Source organism: Coptis chinensis, chromosome 3 (genome assembly GCF_015680905.1).
Source record: "Coptis chinensis isolate HL-2020 chromosome 3, ASM1568090v1, whole genome shotgun sequence".
NCBI lineage: Eukaryota > Viridiplantae > Streptophyta > Magnoliopsida > Ranunculales > Ranunculaceae > Coptis > Coptis chinensis.
Window position 1 is genome coordinate 29,660,530 of NC_141458.1, and position 13,422 is coordinate 29,673,951.

Sequence of the window (13,422 nt, forward strand, 5' to 3'; positions counted from 1 at the left end):
GATATCCCACATCAATTCAATCTCTGAAGGACCTTATCAGCAAAAGTAACCCAGCGGTAGTATGCATTTCATAAACTAAGGCACAGGTTAGTAGGATCGAGTCAATAACTAAGCAAATAAGGTATGGTAGGAGCTTCTGTGTACCAGCAGTGGGATCTAAGGGAGGATTGGCCATCTTTCTGAAGGAGGACATAAGTTTGGATATCATCGGAGCAACTTCTCACCACATAATATGTAGAATTTAAAATAGCCAAATAATTTTGAATGGTATTTCACTTTTGTGTACGGTCATCCCATATCTAGTCAAAGAATAAAAATTTGGAATGAAATTAGGGACCTTGCTCCTTGTATCCCAAGTCCCTGGATTATATTAGGAGATTTTAATGTTATATCAAATCTAATGAGAAAATAGGTGGTACAAGTAGCTTTAATAAATGCATGATTAATTTTAATTCTTTTATTACAAAATTAGTCTTTTTTATATTGGTTTCTCTGGGCCAAGTTTGTGAGGGAGTAGTATTTACATCCAATGAATGCCACACACGTGTCCAGCATATATAGAACCAACTGACCTTGTATCCTCGTCCTCAGAACTCGTTTCATAGTGACTCAACTCAGGCAAACAACATATTCAACTCGCGCCTAAAGTGATGTCACCACCAACCGATCTCCCGTATTCGACTTTCGAGCTCGCTTCAAAGTGACTCGAGTCGAGTAGACGATCTCACTAAGAAGTGATCTCCATAGCGCTCGCTCCACAACGACTTGTAACGTAAGCCTTTATTACACCCATCAAGGTCGAAGCTTCAGGCATGCAGCTCATTGATTCTCCATAACTCGCCATCATGGCTCATAAGTGACCTGAAGACTTGGATCTGACCTGAAGTGGGAGAGCATGAGGCGCGGGCATCTTACCTATATAAAGAGGATGAGGAACTACGTCTGACCTGATTCAAGTTCCCCCAAAGAAAGAGAACTTGATACGTAGGTAGTTCGTCTACACGAACTCGGTCAAACCTAATAAATTGATCCATCTCCTCCTAATTATCTACTCCAGTAAGGTTAGACGAAATATAACATTTACATTGGCGTCGTCTGTGGATCGAATTACTTGAAAATTTATTTACTCAAAATTTCCATTTCTTCCAACCATCTTCCTAGAATCGTTAATTTTCAAGCCCACGAAGCATGGAAAGCCTCCAAGATCAAATGAAGGTTATGGCTGCACAGATGGGAACCATGAATGACGGCATCACCCTCTTACGATAGGAGAACGCCGCACTAAAAACTCAGGTGGTAGCCCAAAACCCCAACGGAGTCACAGCCGAAGACGGCATTAACGAAGTGAATCAGCAAATCAACGAGTTGTCTCAACGAATTGACCAGAGTGATGTGAAGAAGGACGCCACTCAGATTGTCCAAAAGATGCTGAAAACTTATCGAGCATCCCCATTTACTCCGAAGATACTCAGTAAGCCCTCCCCGCACGATTTCATACAGCCGCGTTTCGCGATGTATGATGGAAGTTCGTGTCCAGGTCATCACGTAGCTCGCTACATCCAGAGCCTCGCACTCTATAGTGCGCAAGAGTTTGACTACTTGCAGTGCCGCCTATTTTCCGCAAGTCTGAAAGAAGGAGCTCTAGACTGGTTCTACTCACTGGAACCAAACTCCGTCGATAGATTTGAAAGCTAACTGATCAGTTCACTAACCATTACTTCCACAACAGACGTAAGAAAACCGATGTAGACTCACTCTTCATGTTGTATCAGAAGAAAGATGAGTCAATTTGCTCCTTCTTAGGACGATTCAAGACAGACTTGCTGTCCATAGAAAGCGACCTCCAAGAGTCCTTTGCAACCTTGGCATTCACCAAGGCAATCCGGAAAAGTACCTGGCTATACAGGTCGCTCATAAAGGAGCGTCCTGAAAAGTTAGAAGACTTGTACACTCGAGTGTACAAGTATATAAAGCTACAGGAAGCTTTAGATAACGATGGTGAACAAGAGGAAGTCACATCAATCTCAGACACTGTCCCGTCCTCAAACAAACGACCCAGACCTTAGGGACAGAAGTCTGGTACCAAGATGCACATGAAACGCAAGTTCGCTATGCTGACAAGATCTCCAAGCTATATACTGAAGAAAATAAAAACAGCGGCCCATTACCAACCTGAGGTAAAGCGACCAGAAGGCACACCAGGAAAGCGATACTGCGCTTTCCACAAAGCAAAGTGCCATGAGACCAACGACTGCCGTGGATTCAAGCACTACCTCTAAGACCTCATTGAGGCATGTCATATCAAGCACTATACTGATATAGCCGATGGCGACCTGCGCCATAAGCTCATAGCTCGCTAAGAACGAAGCCGATCTCCTCCACGCCACCACCAAGGACCTCGTTCACACGCTAGAGGACGCACCAATGAGCGTTCTCGCCATGAACGCCACCAACACTCTTCGGATAGGGAGAATCACAGAACAATTGACATGATCACATTCCAAGACGACTCTGTAGCATCCTCCAGGGAGAAAAGGAGACGAGTAGGCGCTCTGCATGAGGTCTACCGATTCTCCTCCCAAACGGCTCCTACCCCACATGCAATGGCCCACAACTCAGGAGACATTACTTTCACTGAGGCCGATCTCAACAAGGTGTGCCTCCCACACAATGACGCCCTAATGGTCCACGTCAAGATCAACGACTGGACTGTCAAGCGCGTCCTGATAGACTCAGGCAGTTCGTGTGACATCTTATTCTACCAAACTCTAAAGGAGATAAACATGCCCAAGTCAGTCATGATCGATCCAATAGCCCCTCTCTATGGCTTCAATGGATCACAAACCGACCCAATAGGAGACATCATTCTACCTGTCTCAGTTGGGTCGCACACAGACAAAGTCAGCATCAACACGTGTTTCAGCGTTCTGGATGTCAACTCGTCATATACTGCTATTTTAGGACGACGTTGGATCCACAAGATGCAAGCAGTTCCACCCACACTTCATCAGGTTTTACGGTTCCCTGGCCCTAGAGGCATGATGGAGCTCAGAAGCAACTAGCTCAATGCCCACAATTGCAACCAGATCCTCTCAATCAACAAGCCTGCTGGGGCTTCACTCAAAGACAAGGGAGAGATCGTTAAAGCTAAGCTAGCAGAAGACTTCATCTCTGAGGTCAAAATCCTGACCAAGGCCCCCGAAGCGAACTGACAAAGGAGAACACTGGGGGCTCAGTCCAACACACCCCTCCAGAAGCTCAGACCCCAGAGGTAGCCCCACCCCTTCCGGTCAAGGAGACACCGCCAGAGACTAAGACCCCAGAGGTCGCTCAGCCCATTGAAACGGTTGCTCAGACCGAGTTGAAGGAAAATGTTAACCTACGAACTGAGGATGATCCCAAGTTTGTTTATGTAGGAGCTAACCTTGACCCTACTCTCAAGGCACAACTTGTAAGCTTTTTATCATTAAATAAAGATGTTTTTGCTTGGTCGTACATCGATATGCCTGGAATTAATATTGCATGCCATAAGTTAAATGTGAATCCAAATGCTAAACCAGTTCGCCAACGACCTAGGAAACTTTCCCTTAGGTTCAAAAAAACAATAAATGACGAGATCGACAATCTAAAAAAAGTAGGCTTTATTAGAAAAGTGGAGTACCCTGAGTGGATTGCTAACATTATGGCAGTCCCAAAGAAGAATGACACAGTTCGCCTATGTGTCGACTTCACCAATGTCAACCAAGAAACCCCTAAAGATGGTTTCCCCTTACCAAGAATCGACCAACTCGTGGACCAAACCGCTGGCCACGAACTCCTTTCGTTCATGGACGCCTAGAGTGGCTACAACCAAATCCCACTGTTGAAGAAGACCAAGAAAAAATCGCATTCGTAACAGAGCAAGGCATCTACTGTTACACCGTCTTCCTGTTCAGCCTAAAGAACGCCGGAGCGACCTACCAATGATTGGTCACTGATATGTTATAAGACATGTTAGGTGATACCATTGAGGTCTACATAGACCACATGGTGGTAAAAAGCAAGAAAGCTGGAGACCACTTGGGCCATCTCGAACAAGCGTTCTCCAGATTGAGGCAAACTCAGATGAAGCTCAACCCCGAGAAATGCCTTTTCGGAGCGTCCTCCGGGAAATTTCTTGGATATCAGGTATCTTAACGAGGGATAGAAGCAAACCCAAATCAGATTCGAGCATTCTTGGATATGCCAGATCCAAAAACAAAGAAGCAGATATAGAAACTGTCTGGGATGGTGGCAGCTTTAAACTGATTCATATCGAGAGCTTCTGACAAATGCCGACCCTTCCTACAAATTCTCAAAAAGGGTGAACAGTTCTCATGGAACGAGCAATACCACTAGGCGTTCTCCACTCTCAAAGAATACCTCACAACACCACCCGTATTAGCAAAACCAATTGATGGAGAGACGCTGGGGCTATACTTAGCCGTCTCTGACTTCGCCATCAGTTCGGTTCTCTTCAAGGAGCAGAACGCCGAAAAGTCGATCTACTTCACTAGCAAGACGCTATTACCAGCTGAAAAGAACTATTCCACAATTGAAAAGGCAGTACTGGCACTACTTTATTCCGCAAGAAAGTTCAGGCCATACTTTCAGGTGCATCCAATCAAAGTTCAAACTGATCTACCTCTGAAGAAGATCCTTCTCAAGGCTAACAAGACAAATCGCATGGCAATATGGGCAGAAGAACTCGAGGAACACCACATAGAGTTCACCCCGGGAACCTCACAGAAGGGACAGGTCGTTGCAGATTTCTTAGCCGATTTCCCAGTCGACGATCTTAACTGGGAACCACCGACCGACCTCTAAACAACAGGACGCATCTGTATGGTCACTTTTCGTAGATGGAGCAAGCAACCCAGGTGGCAGCGGAGTGGGTGTAGTCCTAGTGTCACCAGATGGCAACATGGTGGAAAAATCAGTTCGCATTGATTTCGCAACTTCAAACAATGAAGCTTAATACGAAGCCCTGATTATAGGCTTCGCACGGCATTGGAATTCGATGTCCAGGAGTTGAAGGTCTTTAGCGATTCACAACTGGTTGTTTGCTAGGTCGCCAATGAATACACCACCAATGAAGGTAACCTTTCTAAATATCTTCAAATTTTGTGAATCAAATACTGCCTTCTTTTAAGAAAGTCACCATACACCATTTCCTACTGGAAGAGAATCGCCACGTGGACAGCCTGGCGTACCTAGCAACCCAAACACGTAACTGTGACCCTAGGAAGCTACTTATCGAAGTAATCGATATACCCGCTTACCAAAATGAGTACGTCCTTGAAGTCAGTGACCTATGCCCACTCTCTGAAACTCAGATGAGCCAAACATGGATGCAACCTATCATAGACTATGTCAAACTAGGCAAAGCACCAGAAGATCGATTCAAACCCAGACAGGTTCGCTGCCAGTCAGGTCGTTACTGCCTAGTAAATGACAAACTGTTCAGAAAGTCCGCCGGAGGACTTCAGCTGAGGTGTATAAGCCTAGAACAAGGTCAGATGATTTTCGCAGAGATCCATGAGGGAGAATGCGACAATCACGCAAGAGGTCGCTCTTTGGCTCACAAAGCGATCTCACAAAGCTACTTCTGGCTTAGAATGCAGATCGATGCAAAAAAGTATTTACTCAAATGCATCAAGTGCCAAACATTTGGCCACAATATCATCCAGCCAGCTCAAGAACTCATCAACATTGCTAGCCCTTGGCCATTCCACATGTGGGGCTTGGACATCATGAGTCCATTCATCCCACATAAAAGCACTGGCTTTCAGTTTGTCCTAACGCCAACCGATTACTTCACCAAATGGGTGGAAGCAATCCCCTTGGTTCATGTCAAAGAAGTCAATGTCAGAAACTTCATCTAGACAAACATCATCACTAGATTTGGACTACCCCACACTTTGGTGATAGACAATGGCTCCCAGTTCAAGGGCAAAACAGTTAAAGAATTTTTGGCTAAGTGGAAGATCGTTCACGCATTCTCCACTCCCTAGTACGCTCAGAGCAATGGTCAAGCAGAAGCTAGTAACAAAGCAATTTTGGAAAACTTGAAAAAGAAGATCGAAAAGAACAAGAGCCAGTGGCTAACGCAGCTAGAAAACATTCTATGGGCCCATAGAACGACAGTTCGTTCTAGTACAGGTAAGTCACCGTTCTCACTATGCTACGACACTGAGGCCGTCATCCCTGCTGAGCTTACAGTTACAATAACCCGCTCAGAAATTGTTGAAACCGGTCAAAACAATGCCATTCTCGCAAGAGAAGTCAACCTACTGGAAGAACGCCGCGACCTAGCAGCCATTCGAGTGGCATCCTACCAGCAAACTCTGAGGAAGGCATACAACAAGCGAGTTAACCTTCGAAGTTTTCAACCTGGCGACCTAGTCTTGAAAAATACTAAGGATGACTCGAAATTGGCACCAACATGGGAAAGCTCTTATATAGTGGAACGAGTCATTGGCAATGGGGCATATTGGATCAAAACCCAAGATAGACAGTCACTTCCACGTCCTTGGAAAACTTTCCTGTTAAAGAAATTTTATCAATAAAAAATTTCATTCCATGAGTTCTTACTCTTAGCATTTATACACAGTTTTTATTCTTGCATCAATGCACTGCTATCCCTCAATGTTATCAAGTCGATGCAAAACTCGCTCTCTACGAGCAGAACGCTCACTTGAACTAAAACGCTCTACAATACTTAAACGTTCTCCACATCAAAACGCGCACTCAAGCACAGGGTTACATAGCTCACAGGCTACTTAGCCTTAACACTGCTCGTTAGTTGGAGACCTATACACCTAAGGTCAACTAAGTGCAGAACGCTCTCTAAGAGCAAAACATTCAAACGAACTTAAACGCTATCCAAAGCTCAAACGTTCTGAATGACCAAACGCTCACTCAAGCTCAAGGTTGCATAGCTCACACACCTCTCACTAGTTCAAAACCTACATTTCTAGAATTAACTTAGTGTAGAATGCTTTCTAAGAGCAACAAGCTTACTTAAACTACAACGCTCACTCTAGCTCAGGGCTTCATAGCTCCAACACTTCTCACTAGTTGAATACATAGAACTCTAGGATCAATTTAGTGCAGAACGTTCTCTAGAACAGCCAAACCGCTCTCCTGAGCAGTACGCTCAATTGAGCTCAAACGCTCCATAGCACCCAATGTCTTCCTAGACGACGAAATATATATTTATAGGTCAAATTCCTACGAAAATGTCAAAGCAATATGCAACAAGCATTCAGATGAAAGTAAACATCATGCATTCCATAACGTGCAAAACAAACAAACTACCTGAACACACTCAGGAAACCAGTTCTTCAAAATAACCGAACAGGCCACTTATGTGGACACCAGTTCGCTAGGTTATCAATAACACGAACTGCCGAGGTTTTCCCAGGGTATCAGCTTTTAATGTATCTGGGCCATGACCCAACTATTTCAAAAGTGAACTGCCCAGGCAAGCCTAGGAAACCAGTTCTATTGTTTTACAACCACTTACAAATCGGAAACTAGAAAGAAATAATCAAAACATCACAACTTACACAAAGGGAGAAGAAATCCAGAAGCAATGGTCAAGCCCCAAGAGTAACATGCTATTCATCCGCAGGCAAGTTAGCTCGCTCAGCAGGAACAGTACTGGTAGACGGAGCGTTACTAGCATCTCCAGGTACGACAAGCACACTTGTACCTAGAGCCCCATGTTCATGATCTTCTTTCAATTGAAAGTACATCTCCTCCAGTAACAAATAATCTTGGCACACTTGGTCATATGCCTGCTGAGCCGTTCGTGTAACCGACTTGCAGTGCTTGGCGTACTCAGTTGCTGCACCCAATCTTTCCTACAAGTCAAGCATTGAACTGAGCATCGACGTCCTCTTAGATGCAGCGTCCTGATGTATTTTCCTCAAAACCTCCAGTTCCTTTCTTACCCTGCCCACATCGTTTTCCTCAGCTTCCATAACTTGGGTCGTGCGGTTCATTTTCTGATATCCAGCAAGAAACTACAAATAGAAGCAGCAAGGTTACGCTCGCCAAGAAGATAGAAAGAGACCAGAGAAGATTAAAAGCTTACCAAACAGCAAGCCATATCTATGGTCTTCAAAGTCTTGTCCAGATCTTGGCTTTCTAGCTCTTCCTTACCCCCTTCTAAGACAATCCCTTCCAGGAGACAATTAGCTATGGGTGCCGACCCGAAGCTGCAGTCAGATCATTTCACTACATGCTTCTTCCCCGTCTTCCTAGTGTAGATAAAGTCGCTTCCCAAGTCGCCAAGACGCCTCCCCAACGAACCAGTCTTAGAACTTTCCCCAGCAACAACTTTTCCCTTACCCGCCACACCACGGTTGTGAGCGCTCAGATCGACCCCACCCGTCGAGCTCGGGCACCTGAACACCACACCTCCAGTTCGCTTGCGCAAACCAGAGTTAGAGCAACCCATAGGTTTGGACCACTTAGTGGCCCTCGAGTCAGAAGCAACAGCCTTCCGCTTACCCAGATCGGCCCTACGATGGGGCAAGAAATCGATCTCATCCAAAACAAGGGGAGAGCCTTTCCTCACCCTACCCGTAGGAGAGACCAAACTTACATCATCATTTCCATTTAGCTTAGCCATCCTACACTTCATAGACAGCGCAACATTCAGCAAAAGAATAATACAAAACTTACATATCATAAAAGAAGAGAAAGAAAAGAAGTTGGAAGCTAACCTGAAGCACTCTAGAGCTTGGCAAGAACTTTGGAAAATCGCCTGAGGGAAATAACGAACCAGTACCCCTAAACCTCTCAAGAAAAGCTTTTAGGGTAAACCGTTTCACTTCCCAAGACATACCATTAATACATCAAAACCCTAACCGACGTGCTGCACGACCCGCCATCTTTTCAAATTCCACAACGCGAGGTGCTTACTATTTCTGCTCACAAACGTTTCGCCTCCTCACTCGTGCCAAACACGTGTTAAAGTCCTCTCTTAGTAGGATGCTCTAACAGAGAGAACGGTCTCTACGAGCAGGACGCTCATTCGAGCCTACATCCTACATAACCTTAGCACTTCTCACTAGTTGAAGCCTACAACGTTTGACGCGACTCAGTGGAGAACGCTCATTCGAGCCCACATGCTACATAGCCTTAGCACTTCTCACTAGTTGAAGCCTACAACACTAGACGCGACTTAGTGAAGAACGCTCTACAAGATCAAGACGCTCACTCATGCTCAAATGCTACATAGCCTGAACACTTCTTACCAGTTGGAACCTATAACGCTAGGCAAGTACAACCACGGAAAATTGCATTCAAGACATCAAGAAATAGAGCAAGGAGAATAAATATGCATTTCATAAATGTAAGAGAACGAACTGCCCGAACAGGCTCAGGAAACTAGTTCGTTCCGAACTCAAACTAAAGCAGATAATAAAGGTGAACTGCCCAGGCAAGCCCAGGTTATCACCTCTCAATGTATCGAGACATAGGCTATGCAGCAATAAATAAAGGTGAATTACCCAGGCAATCCTAGGAAACCAGCTCTATTGTATCATAACAACCAATCACAGATAAGATAAACAAAAACAAGAGGACATTTCTTTCACAACTGACAAGATTCAAGAAACATTCGACAAACTCTCAATGGCTAGGGACTCCAGCACGTCTTTCACAGCAGCTCCATCCAGGGCGGGATCCGAAGCAACATCAGCCACAAGAACAGGACCTTCAAATACAAGAAGAACGGTACTAGCATCTCTAGGTGCAACTAACACCGTTGCACCTCGAGCCCCACGTTCTGGTTCCTCCTGTAAGGCAAGGTATTTCTACTCTAGATCGTTGTACTCCTTGGCTAGCTCGGTCGCCTATCCGAACAGAGTCTCATAGGTGTCCTTCGCTGCTTTGGCCGCAGCTATTGCCTTCTCCACATACCTAGTGTACATTGCCAACTCGTCATTTGCTTCCTCCAAAGCCCCTGCCATGACCATTTTCTCTAGAGTGACCTGATCGTGTTGCTTCTTCAGTTCATCATAGCTGGCTTGGAGAGAGACTTGAACAGAACGCACGTTCTCTATTTTTTCCTTCATCTTCTCCTGCTCGCCCTTATCAGCCTCAGCGATCACGGCCAGCTCTTTCAACTTTTGATACCCGGATAGTACCTACAAAGTAGCAGTACGTCCACAAGTCAATAAATCATTCTACTCATACACATCAAATGACCAAGTTATACAAGTACGTACCAAGCAATATCCAAGGTCCATGGCCCTCACGTTTGCAGCAAGGTCGCCCATAACATCCAAGTTCCGTTGATCTCCGTCAAGAACAATGCTATCCAGCAAGCAACTCGCGATTGGAGCCGACTGGAAGCTACAGTCAGACCTCATCACGTATTGTGTTTCTCTAGTATCGGGATTAACATAGGTGACACTCGTCTCAAGAGAGCCACCTTTCCCCTTACCAGGACCAGCCTTGGTACTACCCTTGCCAGAAGACTTTTCTCTTCTAGTAGGAGGAATAACAGCCACAGCAGTAGTACCCTTCTCCCTCTCGAGTGGGTTCAGGTCATCATCTCCCAGATCGACCCTCTGGAACGACCTCACCCGAGAGCCCGAACCTCCATCAGAACGCCTAGTTTTCTTCCCTACAGAACGGTGACCAGAATCCTCCCTCATTATGCTTTCCAGACGAGTTGCCTTAGCCACCCTATTGTCGTCAGCAACAATTTTTCTTTTTAACAAACTTCCAGGTTCACGAACTGAAACTCTCAGCTCATCTACATCTACCAGAGCGGGCACTCGCTTCTTGGTTTGTTCCCGGGAAGTAGGATCAGAACCAGAATGGTGTCCCTTCCCACCACTAAGCTTGGGCATCCCACCATCACCCCTAGAGGCCCCAGCACCTCCCACAGGCCTCAAAGGCCCGCTCCGGCTCCTATTTCTAGCCTCCCTAGTCATAACGCCACTATCTTCCCGCTCCATGACGAATTCGCTAGAAAACTCACTATCGACCTGACCACGAGCCATTTTCTTTTGACTCCTCCACCTGAGCCTTATCCCACGACCTCCCCTTTCCACAAAGAAAGCAACTACCTCGGCCAGTTTCTCTTGCTTCTTAGCTCAGCTAAGCCTAGCAAACCTTTCGATCACACCCCGGTTAGTACGACTGGATATAGCGACCTCTGAAAACAACTAGTTCCAAGGTCAGTTCAAAACAAACAAATATTGCTCAAATATACAACAAATGACACAAAAACATACCAAAAAAATTGCAAACCCTAGTATGAACTTCAAACCACTAGCACAGTAATGTCTAATTAACAACAATGACCTTCTCTCCTAAGGCTCGTTGCTCACACCGTCCAGAATGCTCGACTTCCCCGTTAGCATCTGCAAACTAAAATTATTAGCACGAGATCGCTTCACAGCGAAGTGCTCAATAATATCAGCAACCTCAACACGGTACCCCAATCTCTCATTCAACTAGTCGAACACTCTCAACAAACGCCAAGTATTGTCAACGAACTGGCAAGGCACTTTCTTACAAAAGTTCAAAAAATTACAGATAAGTGACGAGAACGGTATCCTCATGCCAGCTCGCAATTGCCCCTCACAAACCACCACCCCATATCCCCGTGGGACAAACGCGTTGCTTAAAGCGTCAACATCATCCCCAATTTCATGTATCTCCAGGTATCTAACATCTATACCACAAGCATCCCTCAAATCTCCAAAACTTCCCAAAGCACGCTTATCTACATTTCTAGGGGGCAACCCACTGGAAGAAGAACCTTCACAACGACCAGAGCTACTCTCCATAGTAACTACAGATTCAAATCTTACATGATCTTCTTCACTATCAAACCCTAATGACCTTACTATAACCTCCTCCGATCGTGTATCATCGGAGTCAGACATGTTTGAAGACAAAAAAGGAAAGAACCTAACAAGCAAGGTTTAACTACAAAACGAGAAGAGGAAAAATAGAGAAGATTGAACTAACTTGAGCACTCAACGATCTCAACAATCTAAAGAAAATGAAGCAAAACAAACAACTCTCCGGTTCCCCAAACCGTCTTATACACGCCGCCCGTTCAGTTCCCAATACAGGCCATCATTGCATTGAACCCTACTCGACACGTATCCTTACATCTTGTCTTTTCAACTTCCATAAAACGAGACGGTTATTATTCCACACATATGCTACACATGTGCAAATGTTCTTTCTCAGCAGATCGTTTAAACGTACTAAACAACCTACTGAGATGGGGTTGTGTGAGGGAGTAGTATTCACATCCAATGAATACCACACGTGTTCAGCATATACAGAACTAACAACTGACCTCGTATCCTCGTCCTCAAAACTCGCTTCATAGTGACTCAACTCAGGCAAATAACCTATTCAACTCACGCCCAGAGTGAAGTCACCACCAACCGAACTCCCGTATTCAACCTTCGAGCTTGCTTCAAAGTGACTCGAGTCGAGTAGACGATCTCACCAAGAAGCGACCTCCATAGCGCTCACTCCTCTCGCTCCACAACGGCTCATAATGTAAGCCTTTATTACACCTATCAAGACCGAAGCTTCAGGCACGCAGCTCATTAATTCTCCATAACTTGTCATCATGGCTCATAAGTGACCTGGAGATCTGGATCTGACCTAAATTGAGAGAGCATGAGGCGCGGGCATCTTACCTATATAAAGAGGATGAGGAACTACGTCTAACCTGATTCAAGCCCCCCCCCCCCCAGAGAGAGAGAACTTGATATGTAGGCAGTTCGTCTACACGAACTCGGTCAAACCTAATCAACCGATCCATCTCCCCCTAGCTACCTACTCTAGAAAAAAATATAACATTTACAAAGTTCACTTGGGCAAATAACAGAGCTTTTAATAGTCACATCTTGGAGAGACTTGACAGAGCTCTTGTTACCACTGAGTGGATTGAAAAATTCTCTCAAGCTTTTGTTAAAAATGTGGTTGTTGGGTCTTTTGACCACCTTGCTCTTATTGTTAATTTTAATATGATATCTAAGAAGCTTGTTAGACCTTTTAGGTTCTATGACATGTGGTTAAGTAATGCATCATGTATATATACTATTAATCATGCTTGGAATAAAGAGTATAATAGTTGTCCTGATGCTAAGACCATATATCTAAGCTAAGGAATACTAAGATAGAACTTAAGAAGTGGGATAAGGAAGTCTTTGGTAATATAATGTGTTCCATTAAAAAAAATAAATAAATAAAATTATGCTCACTAAGATTATGATGAGAGATTGCTCTGAGGACAACTACAATGAAGTACAACAAGTAAGGAATAAGTTTCAAGAATGGCTGGAGAGGGAAGAATCCATTTGGAATCAAAGAGCATGTAATAATGCTATCGAGAATGGAGGTAGA